Source organism: Armigeres subalbatus, chromosome 1, assembly GCF_024139115.2.
Source record: "Armigeres subalbatus isolate Guangzhou_Male chromosome 1, GZ_Asu_2, whole genome shotgun sequence".
In the NCBI taxonomy this organism is placed as follows: Eukaryota; Metazoa; Arthropoda; class Insecta; order Diptera; family Culicidae; genus Armigeres; species Armigeres subalbatus.
In genome coordinates this window covers 106,011,464-106,031,317 of record NC_085139.1, presented here as the reverse complement: position 1 = coordinate 106,031,317, position 19,854 = coordinate 106,011,464, and the positions used below count along the sequence as shown (strand labels likewise).

The window sequence follows — 19,854 nt, the reverse complement described above, 5'->3', positions numbered from 1 at the left end:
TTTATTACAAAGGTGAAGTGGATTGAAACTGAAAAGGTGATATCTGAATATTTTCTGCATAGGCGTTGTATGCACGGCTTTTGAGAGAAAAGTTCAACACAGTTAGACAGTAGTTAGTACTGTGGAGTTGGTCGTAGAGTAAATAAGAGCTGGGATAAAAAAAACTGAGCCTAACATCCCTGTAAAAGGCGTAGGAATCCCGAGGGAATTTGTGGACTGAAGAACTTGAGGTAAAGTCTCAATGTACGACGTTTCGATAGATTCAACATATTTTTAATGGTACTGAAAGTGTTAATACACGAAAACAATAAAAAAAATATCAAAAAAAATCTTTCAGAAATAGTGTTTTTTATCTGGTGACTCGTTGTTGTTCTTGAGCGTAATAGTCGTCGTAATGATGAATAACGTCGCAAAAGATACATTAATCATAAAAAAGTGAAATTCGTCCAGATGCTTTAGAAAGCCACATAAATTTTGTTGTTATGAGCTGCAGATCAACTTGATTTGCTTAGCCAGTCTTTGTTTCTGCTACCTTGTTCCGATAACAATGACCGTGACTTACCCGACCGCCAATCCCAAATGGCCGCCCATAAATCATTTTCTCTCGGCCCACTCCCCACGGAAATACAAATACATGTCACCATTTGGAGGATCGATAATTGTGGAGCCGCCAGTGCAACTGTTTCTACTTTCGAACATTTCAATTTGCCTCTTGCTGACTGCTGCTGCCGTTATAAATGTTATAGTTTTCTTCCCTTCTGCTGCTGCTGCGAGCCATAATCGCTCGTTTCGGTCGTGACGAACGCGGTGTGGTCAATAACTTGCCGGCCAAAATGAACCGAGCCAAGATCGACGACCACCGCCACTGCCGCCGCCGCCGGGTTAAATTTCAAACTATTCCCGGGAGCCCGATCGGGATCAGTCCTTTCTCTGTTTTGGGGCGAAAAAGTGAACGCGTCTGCACTCACTATAACTTCTGGGTCGTGACTAGCCACCGGATTTAAGTTGTTTGTTATAGATTGCAGTGGCGCGAGCTGTTCGTGAAAGGTGATCACCATCCTTGGAGCTGACTGTTCCGGTGATCTCGCCGCAGAACTGTTTCGGAATATCATCTGATTTGAGTGTATTCTGCACCAACTTGATTTTTTGGAATGATCATGTGAAGAAAATCGGAGTGAATAAATTTGGTACAGGTTTATTATATCAAAATATGGGGTAAGGTGTAGATCACAGTAAAAAAATCTTCCAATAAACTGAGTTTATTTTTTTATTTATAAATAGTTTTTCAATTGGTTTAAATTTCAGAAAATTTCAATGTCAAAGTTTTTGAACTTCATTTCACATTCCATATTCATTCCTATTTTTTAATTTTAAATAGAAAAACTGTTCTTGTTCTGGTCAAAATAAGCGAACGCAGACGCGTTGCAATCAGTGTTTGGCTGATGAGATATGCTGGTAAATGTCTGCTAACAGCTGAACACTAGTTAGGAAAGAGATATGAAACGAGGGACAAGGATATGCGAGCATTTGATCCAAATGAGCCTGATGGCCGTACATTTCGTAGTTGCTACTCCGTGATTGACCAGAGCAATCACGCTTGCACAAGGAACCAATGGATTCGGCATCAGATTCTGCTTTCCAACGTCAATGTGCACAGTCCGAGAGCTCCAGCATTTTAAATACGACAACAACGGCGCTGGCCACGTCCTTGCGGTCTATCGGAGATGGGAAAGAATTGATGAGAACACCTCTTCACTAGCCACGAATTCATGCGGAATTGTATTTGAGTCTGGTGGATAAGTTCTATGTCAGAGATTCGTCTTGGACGTTAAGGGTCAATGTCCACGTAGTATCTTTTAAACGTTGCGTACAAGCTACGTTAATGACTCAAAGGTACAGCCCAACGGGGTGGACGCAAAGGTGACGTAGGACTACGCAGCCTCACGTAATGGATTTTATACGTAGTAGCAGGACAAATCCTGTAGGTATTGCTTAGGGGTTTGGCAGTAAGTATTACGGTATGTCTATTATTTGCATCGCGGAACTTTCAATAGATTTCTATATATTTGTATTTGAATTGCACATTCTCTATGAAAAAGACGGAAACATCAAGGAAAATTTTATCAAAAGATTCTGACTTAGGGGTTTATTGACGTTTGTGATTGGAAATGCGCTTTATTGAAATCTGATTTTGAGTTAGTTCACTGAATTGAAAATGAACTCAGAATTTCAGAAATTTATAAATTATTCTTTCCTGCTAATTAAATTTTTACTTTTTGCGCCTTTCGCCTTTGCTCCGAATTTGTCGTGGCGATCCTAGGCCAGATTTATTTTTATAATAAATGCACCTTTCCAAACATTAATAACAACCAAATGACTAAATCCTGTAAGGGGCCGTCCATATACCACGTGGACAGCTTAAGGGGAGGGGGGAGTATGGTAGAAGTCCACGGTTCATACAAGTTTTTGAAAATTTATATGAGCAATTGTCCACGCTAAGGGTGGGGGTATCGAAAACTGAGCAAAACCTGTCCACGTGGTATATGGACAGCCGCTAAGAAAATTTCAGTTCCCACTCATAAATGGCTGCAGAAGCTATCGCATCGCAGCGTATAACTTTTCTGCCGCAACCATCGCTGACGGCCATCACCGCTACCTACGCTATCATTGTTAGTGAATTTTCTGTCGATTTGAAAAAAATTCATCTTGAATCAACTCTCTTATGTTAAGTATGGTGGTCCTCCTGATAAGAAACGATTACGCTTTTTGTTGGTTGGGTGAAATTAAAAATACGTTATTGGGTAAAATGCGTAATTGGTTGGTTAGGTAGTGTAACGGTAGTCAATATTTGTTTTGAAGTTCTTTGTAAATTAAGTTTCTAAATTTGTAAATATAAATATCTAAAACTGTAAATATGTATATACTTCTTTGTTAAATGTTAATAATTATTCAAGACCTAATTAAAATTCGTAAATTTCGATACAACACAACATGGAATACCAAATAAAACGAACCGTGTAGCTGGTGCAGACTTTTATGCAATTTAAATAGAACGTTGCGTGAAGAGGTTAGTTGCTACGCCTGAAACGCATAAGCGCCTTTGAAGCGGATCACCATTCGTGACACCGTTACATAAAGTCCGAGCAATGAGAAAGGGTTCGACTTGCAATCGGGAATATGAGTAGCAGACCAAACCGCTTCGAATGGGAGGGAGATGTTTACAATCTATCTCTTACAATCAGGGTCAACGTAATCCGTCGCGCTTCAATTTCCGGTTACATTGCCAAAGAACGTTAATCTGAGGATTATTTGCAATCGACTCGTTCACTTTGATCCTGACCGTGGTGAAAGAAGGGCGCGATCCTTTAGTTTGTTCCGTGGTGTAATTGGTTCGTGAATTTAAACGTGAAGTGTTCGACAGGCTAATTAATCTTTTCTGTGTTCCCCGTATAGGCTAGCCTAGTTGTAAATTGTGCGGTAGAGTTTTTGTGAGCTGTGCGACTGTCTTGTGTGTTAAAGGTAACCAGACCCAGAATTGAGTGTCATTAGTGTAGTCTAATTGTGTCAATGACCTATCTGTGCGGTCAACGACCTTCGCTGTCTTTATTTTTGAACAGCCTAGACGACAAAGCCACCGCCTGCACGCCATCACCATTGCTCGTCGCCATCGCCAACCCTTGCCACGCTCTGGACTCAAGGTTTCCCGCCTTGACGAAGGCGGAAGGGAGTAGCAACCGTCTAACTGCACTCCAACCGGCGACCCCCAGTCAAACCCCGGCCGATTGAGTCGGCCCGAACCGTAAGTGTTTCCAAACCTTTCGCGGTTCCGAGTGTGCTGTAGTCAGCGAAAATAGGCGAACCGTCGTAAGCTCCAGTCGGAGTCCATCGCAGTGGCCGAAATGGCCAATTAGAATAAGTCGTCGCATGCAAGACAAGTGATACCGAAAAGCGCTAGAAGTAGAGAAAGAGTAGAAGACCGCACAAGCTAGGGAAGTGAAGGGGACTAAGTAGGCCGGCCCAGAGATGTGATTTGAAGCGAATTATAAAAATGTCCTACCGAAATAAACTATGTTTTTTGTTTCTGTAAATTGTAGTTCCTAGTTAGTCAGATGTGATTGAGAGAGTCTGGAGGGTATTTCACGTTCCGCGTTAGTATTGTCTGTCCGCGTATGTTGATCCGAATTGTTCGTCTTTCGAAGCGAGAGGGAAAGATGGGGTGGGAAGATTGTTACCAGTGATGATAATTTTATACTGTGGACACGTGATAGGATTTGGGAGTGTGCTGGGTTTCGTTGGTCAGGATTGTAAGAGTTTGGTTGTCGGTATCGTGGGTTAGACAATTTGAGTGTGGGTGGTCGGTTACGCGTGTTCCTGGTGTGTTGAACAATTTCCGGACTGGTTCATTAACCATTCTATAGCCGAGCAAACTAACCCGACGGGTGGTCCTCTTCGGAGGTGGCGCGTAAGCCATCCGTTGCAAAATCCTCCAGGAACAGCCGCGGCACTGCGACCACTACAGTAGCGTGTTGGTTCGCGAAGGTTGAATGATATGCAGCAACCACGCCGACGACCATCATCAATGCGATGCTTCGCGCTCTTTCCGATCCGAATTTCCGGATTTCCGGATTTTCGATCAAAATGGCTAGAGCGCGCTGGAATGCGGCTTTCTTGTATTTAATAAAGTAAGCCTATTAGCCCCGCCCTTTTGTGATCTGTTATGGGTGTAAGAACATCTGAACATCTGAGGTTCACCGTCTGGCCGGGATTATAACCCCCTAGGCTATGCTCAGTGGAAAAGGAGATCTTCAGGGTCGCAAGAAGGGGAATCGCCACAACAAACTCAACGTCACTCGATGATCCACCTCTATTGGGAACTCACTTGAAGGTGCAACATATCCATCAGCATAACTCGGATGGGTGAAACTCACAAGCCGTTTCTTATGATTGAACCACTCAAAATAATTTTCACTTAGAAGCTACTTGAAAACATATGCAATATTTTCCATGTAGTTTCGAGTGTAAAAGTTAAATGAATCATTAGTGATAGCACTCATTATTCTTAATTCACTAGAAAATAAAATAAAATTTAAGTGAATTTTCGTTTGACTATATACTTAAATTTTAAGTGAAAATTCGATAATATTTTTCTATTGTATCCCTGTAGTTGATATCCCGTCCACTAGAAGCGGACGAGCTCAAAAAATGGAGTAGAAAATTAATTCACACTCGAACATATTTTTAGCAAATCGTTCTCATAATGCTTCTGCAAAATGTTTTATTAGCGATTGTTAATAAACATACATTTCGCTCTGAGAACCCCACTCATATATTTTTCATACATTCATTTTGAGTAGAATTTACTGGAAGAGTATATAGATATTATTTTCTATGTTTTCTGATAAATTCCACTACATTTCTTATTAAGATGCACTTGTGATTTGAGTAAGTTTTATTTGATTCCAGTAAGGCCGATGAAAGTTTCGATTTTTAAAGTCTACATGACATTTTATAGTGGAATTAAAGTGACAATTATTTTGAGTGAAGGCCACACGGCGAACAAAATTCTAATAGGACCGTTAGAGAGTGAGGCATGGTGACCCCTTTCTGGGTCCGGGATAAACCGGGACAAACCAGACTAATAGTGAAACTTTCAATACACTGAAATTGTACTAAAGCGATCGAATCCATGCACATACGTATAATTAAAAATTTCACATTTGGTATCTAATTTTGGCCATTTCTTACTAACTATGTGACGTCACAGTTTCTACTTGCGGTTGATAGGTCTCGGTTTTGGTGGTACGTGATGGTGGTAGCAGACGATGGAGACGGTTTCGGACCAGCGGTCCGGAATTCGAGGTCCGACGGTAGGACACTATCTGAGCGCCTGCGACGAAACGGATGACACAGCGTCTTGTTGTGAGAACCCCAGGGTGCTCGCGATTATTCAGGACCCTTCCCAAGGCTGGCGAATGATTGCGATATTGCGGCTTGGCCTCGATATTGCCGTTGGACTTTCGATCCACTCCGCATTTCTGATCCGAGTTTTCGTGATTTTTCCTTCTCTTTCTCGCCTTTCGTCACTGCGCTATTATAATGTGCTATCCGTTGTTTGCCCGACTGCGATGCCGTCGCAGACAATAACTGGATCGAAATATAAAAGAAAAAGGTCCTGTCTTGGACCTACCCGCCATTTTAGAATTAGACCACGTTTTGCCTTTCTCGTATACTAAGCATACGTAAAGGCCAGTGGCGTAGCCAGGGGGGTGGTTTTGGGCATAAAACCCCCCCCAGAGACAAAATTTTCAGAAGAAATTTTTTTTTTCGAAAAAAAAATGTTCGGAAAACCCCCCTCAGACCAATTTTCTGGCTACGCCACTGGTAAAGGCTATATGTTCGCTCCAAAAATGAACTTTTCATAGGAGGCCCGGAGACCCATAGTGTTATATACCAATCAACTCAGCTCGACGAATTGAGGTGATGCCTGTGTGTGTGCGTGTGTGTGTGTGTGTATGTGTGTGTGTGTGTGTGCGCACCAAAAGAGCAAAAAGTTTAGCTCACTTTTTTTGCACTTACCCTTAACCACTTTACTCGCAACAGGTTGCATTCGACGCAGTATACTGCCCCATTGTTTCCTATTGAAAATTGGCCGGATCGTACAATGGGCTTGGAAGTTATAGCCAAAATACTTTTTCTCATAAAAAAACGCGTAAAAAAGTCTAGCTCATTTTTAATGCACTTACCCTAAACGGATTCCCTCACAACAAGCTGCATTCGACGCAGTATTCTGCCCCATTATTTCCTATTGAAAATTGGACGGATCGGACAATGGACTTGGTAGTTATGGCCAAAATACTTTTTCTCAGAAAAAAGCGCGTAAAAAAATCTAGCTCACTTTTAATGCACTTACCCCGAACCGATTTCCTTGCAACAGGTTGCATTCTTGTCTGACGCAGAATATTGTCTCATTATTTCCTATTGAAAATTGGCCCGATCGGACAATGGGCTCAGAAGTAATGCCCAAAATACTATTTTTTTACCGCACGAGAAAGGCATCATCACCGCTAGGTGGATTAATCTGGGTTTTTTTCGTAGTATATAAGCGCACTTAAAACGACTAGTAAATATTCGAATTCATTCGACATATTGACAATTTACCTTTTTCTATTCGATCTTCAATGTACTTTATTACACGAAACGAGGGAAGGGAACTAGCATTGAAACACCACCTTAGTTTAAAGATACAATAGGTTTTAGATTTCTTTTTGGTATCTATCGTTTTTTTACACTACTAACAAAAGATATTTTAGTTACCAGATAAAGATTGTCGCCGTCGTCGCTGTCTGGAACATCTTTTGCTGGCGAGGATAGGGGAGCTAAATGTCAAAGAAGGAAAATCCATACGATTTGACAGCTTGGTAGCCAACATGTTCCGGACAGCAGAACAAAGGGAACCGAAGCGACAATCTTTATCTAGTAACTGAAATATCTTTTCTACTAACCACTTGTATAATGTATATAATAGTTATATCACTACTAGGGTCGGTGTACCAATTGTCGCCATACATAAGAGCAACTAGTTTTTAAAAAAATAAGTAAAAGGCATGTGGGTGGACTTTATATATCAAGCGAAAGGTTTTACTTCCTGCTCCTTAGAAGAGCTGTGAAAACCACAATAAAATTTGTTATTATGCTCAAAATTGATTAATCCATAATAGGAACGCATGCACCAGTTGTGGCACTATTCTTAATTTTGTTTCCATATTTGGCAAATCCCATTGTTTTCTTATTGACTGGCAAAAATGGGACCACTAGTGCCACAACTGGTGCAAAGGACGTTAAAAATTAAGCAAAATCAATTTTTACAATTATACTTTGCTTGTTTTGGAGGAAATCAAAGGTGTTATCGTGTCATATGAATATGCTTTATCGATATGAACTTGGTTCGCGGTGATTTGATTGGTCATTTGGCATATAAAGCACTAGTGCGACAACTGGTGCTATAGCCACAACTGGTACACCTAGCCTAAAACAATTTATAGCGTAATTAGCTATTTAATGCCACTAATGACCTAAGAAAGAACAATACAGATATATTTAAAAAAAATCACTATAAGTCTGAAAACGCACTTTTTGCGAACTTCGATTTTACTCACGTCACGCACTTACTGCTCTCTAGCACGTTCCGAGCAGAATTAATTTCACCATGCTAACATGCCGAGTACGACCTTAATACATTCTCAAAAGAATCTGACCAAAGTTTGACGAATTTTCTATACGTGCCAGTTCTATCGCCCCTTGTCCTTCCCTGGATGTTGCACGGAATCTTGGCTGAGTTTTTGCCACACTGCCCATGATCACATAGTTGACGTATAAGCCAAATTGATCAAAACACACATACGGATTCTTCGTACGATTATAGGGGAACGGTTTGCCACTTCATCTCATAGCTCCTATTTCCATCCCATAAAAAACAAAGCAATGGAAAGGAATTAGGTTTGTTTGTTATTTTTGTGATTTTTTTCAGCAGTGAGCACGCATGTTGACAAAAAGAAGCGACCAATTTAGTCCCGTATTTCTTTGTTTAGCGATGAGATGGATATATGTACAGTGAGATGAAGATCGGAACAGTTCCCCTGCATATGCTCCATGAAAAAAAATGCATGTTTTGTTCGGAAACATTCGAGTTATGGCGATAATTGTTTTTGGAAAAATGGTCATTTGATCGCATAAGTTGACGTATCTCCATTACCTGCTGCAATATGAAGCTCATAGTTTTTCAACATTCACAATCCACTTATTAAGCACAACATAGGTTTTAGTTTTACTTTTTCGTGTTTTTGGCCACATTTATGATTTGGGCGCAACTGATTTGCCTGCGCCTGCGCATTGCGCGGATTCGTCGGCAGGAGGAAAGAGTTGGACGACGATTCAACACACGCCGACTGGACAATGCCACGGTGAAACGGTCCTTCGTTGAAGAACTGGAGACGCGTGCTGCAGATATTCCGGAAGGTGGCAGCGTGGAAGACCAACGGACCGCCATCAAGAATGCCTTCATCGCCACCAGCGAGAACAATCTGGGCGAACTGCGCACTCAAAGAAAACAATGGATTACCGATGAGACCTGGAGGAAGATAGAGGAGCGAAGAGAAGCCAAAGCCGCGATAGAGCGATCGAAAACCTGAGGAGCCAAAGTCTTAGCCCGTCAACGATACGCGGCTCTTGAGAAGGAAGTAAAACGCTCATGTCGACGGGACAATCGAGCGTGGGCAGACTCTATGGCCGACGAAGGAGAGAGAGCCGCCGCAACCGGGGATATTCGCCTCCTCTACGATATCTCACGACGCTTAAGCGGGGCGAAGATGAATGCAACGATGCCTGTGAAAGACGCGAATGATCAGTTATTGACCGACCCAACTGACCAGGTGAAACGCTGGTTCGAGCACTTCGAACAACTTTTTCAAGTGCCAGCCAGGCCATCACCACCTCGGCATGATCTGCCTAGGATCCGACGTATAACACGCGTCAATACCGAAGCTCCATCACTGCTAGAGATTCAAACAGCCATCCAAAGCATGAAATCGAATAAAGCTCCAGGGGTCGACCGCATATCAGCCGAGATGCTCAAAGCTGATCCCATGGCATCCGCACAGCTACTGCATCGTTTATTTCGTAATATCTGAGACACCGCAACTTTCCCGGTCGACTGGATGCAAGGTATCTTAGTGAAGGTGCCCAAAAAGGGTGACCTGACTGTATGCGATAACTGGCGAGGCATTATGTTGCTGTGTACCGTTCTCAAAGTTCTGTGCAAAATTATCCTAGCCCGGATTCAGGAGAAGATCGATGCGACTCTCCGTCGGCAGCAGGCCGAATTCCGTGCCGGAAGATCCTGTGTGGACCATATTGTCACGCTCCTCATAATTCTGAAGCAGGTCAATGAATTCCAAGAGTCCCTTTACTTGGTATTCATTGACTACGAAAAAGCTTTCGACCGTCTCAATCACGAGAATATGTGGGGCGCCCTCAGACGCAAGGGGGTTCCTGAGAAAATCATCGGCCTCATCGAAGCACAGTACGAGGCCTTTTCGTGTAGAGTGCTGCACAATGGGGTCCTGTCCTACCCTATCCGGGTCGTAGCTGGTGTGAGGCAAGGATGTATTCTATCACCGTTACTGTTCCTCATCGTAATCGATGAGATTCTGGTAGATGCGATTGACCGTGAACCAAACCGCGGGCTGTTATGGCAGCCTATAACCATGGAGCACCTAAATGACTTCGAATTGGCTGATGACATTGCACTCCTCGCGCAACGGCGCTCTGATATGCAGAGTAAGCTCAACGACCTTGCCGAGCGCTCCTCCTCGGCATCAACGCTCGGCATCAACGCTCCCTCCTCCTCGGCTCCTCCTCCTTAGTCATCAACGTCAACAAAACCAAATCGTTGGATGTAAACACGGTGACTCCTTCCAATTTCACAGTAGCCGGGCAACCAGTGGAGAATGTTGAAAGCTTCCAATATCTTGGTAGCCAAATGGCGTCAGACGGCGGTACCAAGATCGACATAGGCGCACGGATCAAGAAAGCAAGGGCTGCCTTTGCGAGTTTAAGAAATATCTGGAAAAACAGGCAGATAAGTGAACGCACCAAAATACGAATTTTCAACTCTAACGTGAAATCTGTGCTGTTATATACTAGCGAAACATGGTGTGTATCAGTGGAGAACACTCAACGGCTGCACGTGTGCATTAACAGATGCCTGCGGTATATAATTCGGGCCTGGTGGCCTCACAACTGGATCTCAAACAATGAGCTCCATCGTCGTTGTCACCAGAGGCCGATAGCAACAGAAATTCGGGATAGGAAGTTGGGCTGGGTCGGCCACACCCTACGTAGGGGCGGAAACGAAATCTGTAAACAAGCATTAGACTGGAACCCAGCGGGACATCGCAGCAGAGGTAGACCCAGAGGCTCATGGCGGCGAAGCCTCAATGAATAAATAAAAGAAGTCGACCGAAATCTAACCTGGCAACAGGTTAAAGCGATAGCCGGGCAACGCTCAGGATGGAGATCTTTCAAGTCGGCTCTTTGCATCACCGGAATTCTTCAAATAGCTTAGCTTGATCGACTGTACACATCGTAGTTGCTAGTCGCGAATGTCCGAGAAACAACAAATATGCACAGCTCATCAATCGGGTAGTTTTCTTGGGGCTTGAAAACTACGCTCACTGTAAATGCTTCAGAGTTTCTTTAATTCAAGACCAATAACGATGCCAGCCACGTCCTAACAGTCAATTAGGATAAGGCGAAGAGAAAAAAAATCACACCGTGCATGCCCGGTGGCATATGCAAACAAAATCTTAGTTATTTCAAATATTTGTTTTATTAAATTCTTAATGTTTTTAATTATTGAATTCAAGTGTTTCAGATTTTTTTTAATTAGTTTTAATTTTCAACCAGTAATTTTCTTATTTTGTGAATTTTTATACTTTCAAACTTCAAATCTTAAAATATTAAATTTAAATCTGAGACTTAAGGTTCTGTTTTCATTTATTTTTTATTCTATTTTAAAATTTTAAATCTTTGAACATTTGAAATCAGATGGCGGCTTCTCACAGAGCTCACATTCAAAGGACGTGTTACTTTTATCGCTTTATATATCTCGCGCACTGTTGGTGAAGATGTCTTTTCGAAAGAATACGTTGGTTGTGGATTTCAGTGTACTTCCAACGCGTCCTGAAGCTGGAAAAGTACTAATGCATTATAATCTATAATCTATAATCTATCTACAATAAAACTCAATGTTTGTATGTTTGTATGTATGTTCCAGCATAACTTCTGAACCCATTGACCGATTTCAACCAAATTTGGAACACACATTCTTTATCTTAAGGAAACAACGATAGGGAGGTTAGGGATGCTCTGGAAAAGGGGGAGGGTGTGGGGGTAGGGGTATTGCTTAGTTATTGATCAACTCAGTGTACCTTTTGAATCCCTTGGCCGATTTGAACCAAATTTGGAACACACATTCTTTATCTTTAGGAGATGACGATAGGGGGGTTAGACATGCTCTTTGGAAAACGGGGAGGGTGTGGGGGGAGGTGTATTGCTTAATTATGGATCTACGTTTAAATCCTGAACACCTTCGAATTCGACCAAATTTGGAGCACAAATTCCTTATCTTAAAAAGGGGACGATGGTTAACATGCGGGGTTAACCATGCTCTTTGGAAAAGGGGGAGGGTGTGGGGGGAGGGGTATTGCTTAGTTATCGATCAACTCAGTGTAAATTCTAAACCCCTTGGCCGATTTCAACCAAATTTGGAACACAAATTCTTTATCTTAAGGAGGGGACGATAGGGGGGTTGAGCATGCTCTTTGGAAAAGGGGAGGGTATGGGGGGAGGGGTATTGCTTAATTATCGATCAACGCAGTGTAAATTCTGAACCCCTTGGCCGATTTCGACCAAATTTGGAACACAAATTCCTTATCTTAAGAAGGGGACGATAGGGGGTTAAGCATGCTCTTTGGAAAAGAGGGAGGGTGTGGGGGACGGGTATTGCTTAGTTACCGAACAACTCAGTGTAAATTCTGAACCCCTTGACTGATTTCAAACAAATTCGGAACACAAATTCTTTGTCATAAGGAGACGATGATAGGAGATTAGGGCTGCTCTTTACAAAAGAGGAAGGGTATGGGGGAGGGGTATTGTTTAGCAATCGATCAACTCAATGTAAATCCTGAGCCTCATGACCGATTTGAACCAAATTTGTATCAAATATTGTCTGTCCTAAGGAAGCGATTTTAGTGGATGTGGTTAAGTAATTTTAAAAGGGAGAGGGTGTGGGAGAGAGAGTATTGTTTAGTTATCGATCAATTCAGCATGACTTTTGAAGCCATTTATCGATGTCCACCAAATTTGGAACCCATATTATCTGTCTAAGGAAGACTGTATCAGACTGGGTATGAGTGCCATAGCTAAATGTGAGAGAGGGCATATTCATTAAACGAACAGTTTAGTATACCTTTTTATCGCATAGGTCAATTCAAACCAAACACGTAAACACATAATCCCTACCCAAAGGAAACTATTATAGAGAGGCTGGAAGTGACTTTTGGAATGGGAGGGGGGGTATTGGGATTGGGTATTGTTGTTCATCGGAATAATGGTATGCCCAGTGAAAAGCAATGATTAATGTGTTTCCTTCTGAATGGTGCATGTGATTGCTTGATGTGATAAGGCAATGGTGGGTGTGATCCCTTCTTTAAAAATATGCGTTGCCCGGAATATGGCATCGATGAATGTTTTTCCTTCTTTAGAATAGACGTTTGCCCGGAATAAGACCTTTCAAACCCACGATCCCTTCTTCAAAATCAGTCAATGTTTCCAAAAGCCTTCTTTTAATCAAATGATAAAGTATGAATAAGTAAACACAATTACCCTGTTGACCAATTGGTTTTATCATTTTCCGATTGTAAAAAAAATGCAAACCAAACTGGCAATTCCGAGCAAGGCCGGGTACATAAAGCTAGTGGAAGAAATAAAATGGAAGCTATCTGATGTCAAGCATATTCAATTCCACAATATCGACAAATGTGTGTATGAAGTCGCATTTCGGTACGACAGAGAACAAAATAACAAGCATTTCATTGTGAGAAATTAGACTCGTTTTCCCATCCCGATGCACATTGACATAGAAGCGACAACTGTTCGAGTTCACGACCTGCCTACATCCATGCCGAATACTGTACATGCAACAGTTTGGAGATGTATTCACCGTAGCCCGAGAACGCTGGAAGCACTACAACGGAGTACGCACCCTACAAATGAGACAGAAACGCCAAATCCCGTCTTATCCCGAGCAGGAGCGACGACCTTGATAACAGAAATTGGTATGAACTAGCCTTGCATAAGAGGTAAAATACCAAAAATTAATATGCAAAATACTTTAGGCATAACATGCTTAGGTATTTAAATACCAAACGAATAATAATTTGTGATGCGTTTGGTATTGAAATACTCAAGCATGTTATGCCTAAAGTATTTTGCATATTAATTTTTGGTATTATTTTTTGGTATTTTACCTCTTATGCATGGCTAGTTCATAACAGAGTATGGTATCAATAACTGAATGAGGTATTATTGAGGTAATTTCTCCTGCTCGGGATATTACGATAGCAGGAGAAAAGTCCCTGTGGACTTATGTGCAACATCATTTAAATTAAAGAGATTCGGCTCCGTTAAGCCTATATTGGCGTCTCGAGCCTTCCAAATAAATGAAATACACAAAAAACAATTGAAATATTATTTTTTTTATTTTTTTTATTTCCCAAATAAAAGATATTAAGTTCTTAAATACTTAGAAATTATACAAATTAAAAATTTACAAAACATATAATTTCAAAACATTGATCTTAGAATTCAATTCAACTTAATTAAGGAAAAAGTGTTTGAAAATAGGGGAAATGACGTAAATTTTCAAATACTTAAATATTCACATTTTTATTTTCAAAAATAGTCTTTCTCCATTTCTTTATTTTCAGATATTTAATTTTTTTAAACTTTATTTTTTTTTTCAATTTATCAATTTTAGGATTTTTAATTCATGAATTTTAAAACTTTTAGGTTTTTTTTCTTTCACTTTGGATTTTTACCCGAGCAGAAACCATGAACTAAATAGAAACATTGACTGATATAAAAGCTAAATGATTAGAGAACTGAAAATTACATAGAAAGACCATTAAAATATCAAATATCAAATTATGAAATGCATTCGATGACACAACTTTAAAACCTGAATTTTAAGTTTTGTTCCTGTCCGACTTTATGTCCCACTTCATACAAATGAAGTTGCTCAGAATCTTTGCGTTTTCTTTAATTCTTTCTGGTAAACAAAATAATGAGCGCAAGGAATCTCGTCACAATTTTCACAAATATTTAGAGTAGACTCGTCCCAACCAATATCATCATCGCTGTTAGAATGCTTTAAAGGAATCACTTTACTTCTATTCTACTTCTATTCTAAACGAGTGATTTTTTCAAAATTTTGATGTAGGATTTCAATTATTCATTTAAAAGTTGCCCATTTTTGAATTTTTCGACTTAATTGACACAATCCAAAACTTGCTGAGTTGAATTGAAAATTGAAAATTGAAATATGAAAAAAATAATGCGAAAAGTAATCTCTAAATTGAAAGTTACTTAACCATTGTAACCACATCATTGGAGAAAGCATGTTGTTATCAGTGGTGCAAATTATCAACAATGCCTGCTGAGTGTGATTTTTTTGTTTTGTATTTTTCTCTGCTCCTCTTTGCCTATGACGGTGCCTTTCAGTCAGAACGACAAAGCAGGAGTAGCTTAGCAAACTCGGTTTGCCAACAGCGGGCTGAAGCTGATGATCATTCGGCACAAATTTCCTGTCATTGTCTTTCAAGTGATAGTATTCACCCATGCATTTATATAGGGCCGTCGCATTCACACAGCAGCGAGTGAACTGAATAGACTTTCAGTGCGGGCTGCGTGTGCAATGAGAAGAGAGGTCTTTTGTTTACTTTATCTTTGATTGTTGCTGCTAACCATTTTCAGTTTTCACTGCTAGGAAGTGAGTGTGAAGAGGGAATGGTATCAATATCCAACAAATTTCAGTCACTGAGATTGAGAATTCGCACCCCTGGTTGTTATACACATGGGTCAGCATACGATACCTACAAACCATGCATGTTTTGGAAAGTCGAATTCATATGTTCAAATCAAACATTGGTAAGAATTTATTTTTTATGGGTTAGTTTTTGAAATACCGATGTTACGCCGGGATAGAAAGGGTCGGAGCCGTGAACGCAACCTGTATTCGCATTGAGAACAGTGTGGTGGTTGTATGTACGAGGTGAAATGATGTAAACACAGGGCGCTGACATCTTTGTTAAGTTGAACGAATTGCACGATTTATTGAATATTAGTAGTGAATTAGACTTGTAATTAGCTGGAAATAGAAGGTAAATGAAGTCGTTACTTATGGATAAAAAGAAACTAAATGAAAAGTACTTTAGCACAGAATTATCGTTTCTGAGGAAACCGTGGAAAGGAAAAGAAATCCTCGAAGTAGAAAGCTTACTGTAAGTAGATGTGAATTTGCAATTAAATTATTAAATTGTAATTCGTATGTTATTGTAGGGTGCAAAGTATTGTTAGTTGGAAAGGTTTTTGGGCAGAATTTAAAGAAGGAAACTAAGTTTGTGAGTTACATAACTGTTTGCTCAATTTAAACAACTAAAATAAATATATTTCTAGTTTTGAGTTTGCTGACAACTTACTTCAGAAAGTGTTTTCAATGATGTCCCGAACGCCTCCACCTAACAACCGACGTCGGAGGTGACAATGGGTCTGGGGATGAGAATGGGTCAGTGCCCTCACCGATAGTGTGGAGGTCGGATAACAAAATCGTTCAAAAAGATCTAATTCTATATAGTTGAAACAGTGACCCATTCTCACCCTCATTTGACCCATTGTAACCCCCGACGACGGTACATTTCATAAATATCAAGTCAGTTGATTTTATACCACAACTTAACTTTACAGTCAAGTTTCAATCCAAACAACATTACCTTGCCTAAAAAGCAGGTGAAAACATTTCCTTAATCCAAATAAAAAAATGCTGTTTATTTCTATTATTTATGCTGTTTGTAAATGATACATAATGTAATAGTCTGTTTGTGAGGAAAAATATTGCGAGAATATGCTGGGGAACAACGGAAGAAGAAAGAGGAGGATCTGCGGGAACAAGAAAAATATGCGGCTCGCAAAAAAGCGCGTGCTATCTAGTTAAGATAACTTTTTTATTCAATAAGCTTATCGACTCCGTAGAGTTTTGTATTAAACAAATGAGCCTCAAGAAAATCAATTAGGAAAAACTAGTCTTTTTGTGGTTTTAAATTACACAAAGTGGCTGTTTACTTGACATGAGCATGAGCATGATGACCGTGCATTTCGTAGTTGCTACTCCGTGATCGACCAGAACAATCGCAATTGCACAGGGAACCAATGGATGGAAGCATGGGATTTGCTCTCCAACCTCAATGTGCACAGTCCGAGAGCTCTAGTATTTTTGGATGGTCGATAACGGCGCTGGCCACGTCCTCTCGATCATCGGGGATGGGAAGGAATTGATGATGCAGTCACTCGCCCACTGCAAGCCGAGAACACCTCTGCACTCGCCACGAGTTCCTGCGGAATTTTATTGGAATCTGGGGTTAGGTTTTACGGCAGAGGTTCGTCTTGGTTAACGGGTTGCCAATGTGATAGTAATGAAAGGGTGGAGTATATTCTAATTGGATGACGAAACGAGCTTTTTTTTGGCTCATTTCGAATTCTAACAGTTACCTGCTAGAACTATTCAAGTTGTAGGTATATGGATAGAAGATGGAAACGGTATGAAATCCCATTTCCAGTTCTAGCGATTGCTAGAACATGAGAAATATATGAAAAGATACAAAGTAGGAGGAATGGAACGGGCCTGGGATTGAACCCACGACCTCCTGCGTATGAGGCAGAAGCGGTAGTCATATGACCACCAAGCCCGTTAAATTACATAAAGTGGCTGTTTACTTGAAACAATAAAATTGTTTTTGCCTAACTCTTACACCGAAGTGTAAGAAAAAGGCTATAATTTCACTTCAAAGATGATTTTTCGATAGAAGGCCCGGAAACTCATGTTATATACCAAACGACGCAACATGACGAATTGGGTTGATGCCGGTCTGAGTGTGTATGTGCGCAAACAAAATGTATTTATGCTGCCGATTCGCCGATTCGCTTGCAACAAGTTGCAGTCGTGACTAAACAATATTGTTCAGCATCGCAGAATTTTCTCACATCGTACCAGTCCCATTGCTCGGTTTACAAAACATTTCAAATTCTTCGTAACGGAGATCCATAACTATATTAAATCTCGTAGTTTATTAGAAGCCATTTAAATTTTGACAAGATCCATATATCTTCATGAATTTTAATTTTAGTTGTGCCAATATCAAGATCTGTTTCAAAAGTGGTTTTGAACAAGCTAAAATGTTAGACGCCTCCAAAACAGTAAATCGATTACCCATAAAATGAGCCCCACTTCCTTTTTTTGTGTGTGAAACTCGCGTTCTCGTGTCGCAAACAACCGATAAAAAGATCGCATAACAACCCAACACGTACTTCAACCGTTCTTATATCAACTTGATGACTACAGATCTTTCCATGGAGATACGCTACCAAAGACCGCTTAATAGCTTTTATCTGGTCCCATACTCCAGTTGAATTATGTGTACCTTCCACTCCACATGTGAGGCAGGACCATCGATCCTCTTGACAGCCATTATCGCCGACGCCGTATATTTGTGGAACGATAATTCACCTCCCGCTCTCTTACACTTATTCGGTTTCAAACAACACATGGAATACAGGTTTTCTCGAGAAGTTTTCGGCGCACGGTACCCAACTATCGAGCGTTGTCGTCAACTAATCAAGATCAACCTTTGGGGGTTAATTACGCGCACGCGAAGCCATATCCCGCGCCACACCGCTATCGGCGGCGTTCAAGTTCAATTCCAACCGATATCTCGGGTCGGAACCATCTTGATGACCTTCGCGGGGGTTTCAAGTTTGGCTGCCTCTGGATGGACAATCATCGCGTTTCGCTGTCGCTCAAAAATATTCCACTCAAAAGTTACCGCCAAGCTAGACCTAGAGAAGGTGACCTTTCGGTGGATCGGTGGATGAGACCCGAGCGTCGTCGTTAATGTTGGATCGGACTCGATACAATTTCCAGGGTCATATAACGGGTTCGACAGCTATGTAGATGCACTTGTGCCCTTCTTAATGATGCGTGTCTTCTTGGAAAGCCGTTCCACATGATTGATTGAGTGCGTCTCGAAGGGCTCCATTGGGCGGAATAAATTTTATTGGACTATGGGTGGATGATCGCCAAATATATAAAATTCGAAGATTGATGATTTATCAGACCAAATTAAGTTGTTCAGAGAGATAAGATTAATTGCATTAAATTTGAGTCAAATTGATAACGTTCGATCACAGCCCGAGATGAAAAAAAGGGTTGTTATTTAAAAACAAAATACTGAAGTATCGAATTAATGACTTGTTGTGTTTCAATAATATTTGAATTACAAATTTTGACTTTAACACAAAATTTGATCACATTGTCATGTTTCTTGGATTATAGTTTTTATGGCAATTGACCATATGTCGATTTTTTTCCCTCATTTTTCAAAATGCACCCATTTCACAGTTCACTACTCAAGGAAATCGGTTGTTATCGGTTGCTTCCTTCCAATCGGGCCCGTCCTCGTTGAAAACAAAACAACATTGTCGGTGCTGCATCCATCTACAGGGGGAAGAAAGGTGTGTCCACCTTATTTTGGGTCGTCTCCCCGTTCGTTTCTGGACCGGAGATCGCTCGAGAGAGACACAGTGCGAGGAACATTTTCGTAAACTGCTTTATTGACTGTTGTAATATTGTTACCCTGATGGGCGGCGGCATGCCAGTCCAAGGGCTGCCACGGTCGAGATTTAGGTTCCCGGCCCGGCTTATAATTGAGCTTAATGGAAGGTTTCGATCACCCTTTTACGATCGATCATGATGTTTATCGAACAATGTGTGAAAGGAATATGATGAGTTCGGATGTTCCCTTTCCTCTGGTGTCGTCTAACGGGAACGTTATGATAGTTTGTGTTTTCAAATAAGTTTACTTGAAGTTTTTTACGGATTTAGCGATGATTATGATACATTGCATCAATTAGATATTTTAGTTCAAAATAACTTGCATGAAATGTCAAATCACCGCAATTGGTAAA

The 19,854-nt window shown here is 40.8% G+C and overlaps 1 protein-coding gene and 1 long non-coding RNA gene across 2 annotated transcripts in view; one reads left to right on the top strand and one right to left on the bottom strand.

Annotated features, from left to right (window-relative positions):
• Positions 1-19,854, bottom strand: part of LOC134204348 (CCR4-NOT transcription complex subunit 6-like) — a 642,731-nt gene that overhangs the window by 222,761 nt on the left and 400,116 nt on the right. The window lies entirely within an intron of this gene.
• On the top strand, positions 15,870-16,347 carry LOC134205027 (uncharacterized). The gene is made up of 3 exons (XR_009978042.1): positions 15,870-15,998; positions 16,053-16,118; positions 16,177-16,347. It is a non-coding gene; the product is annotated as an uncharacterized LOC134205027 (long non-coding RNA).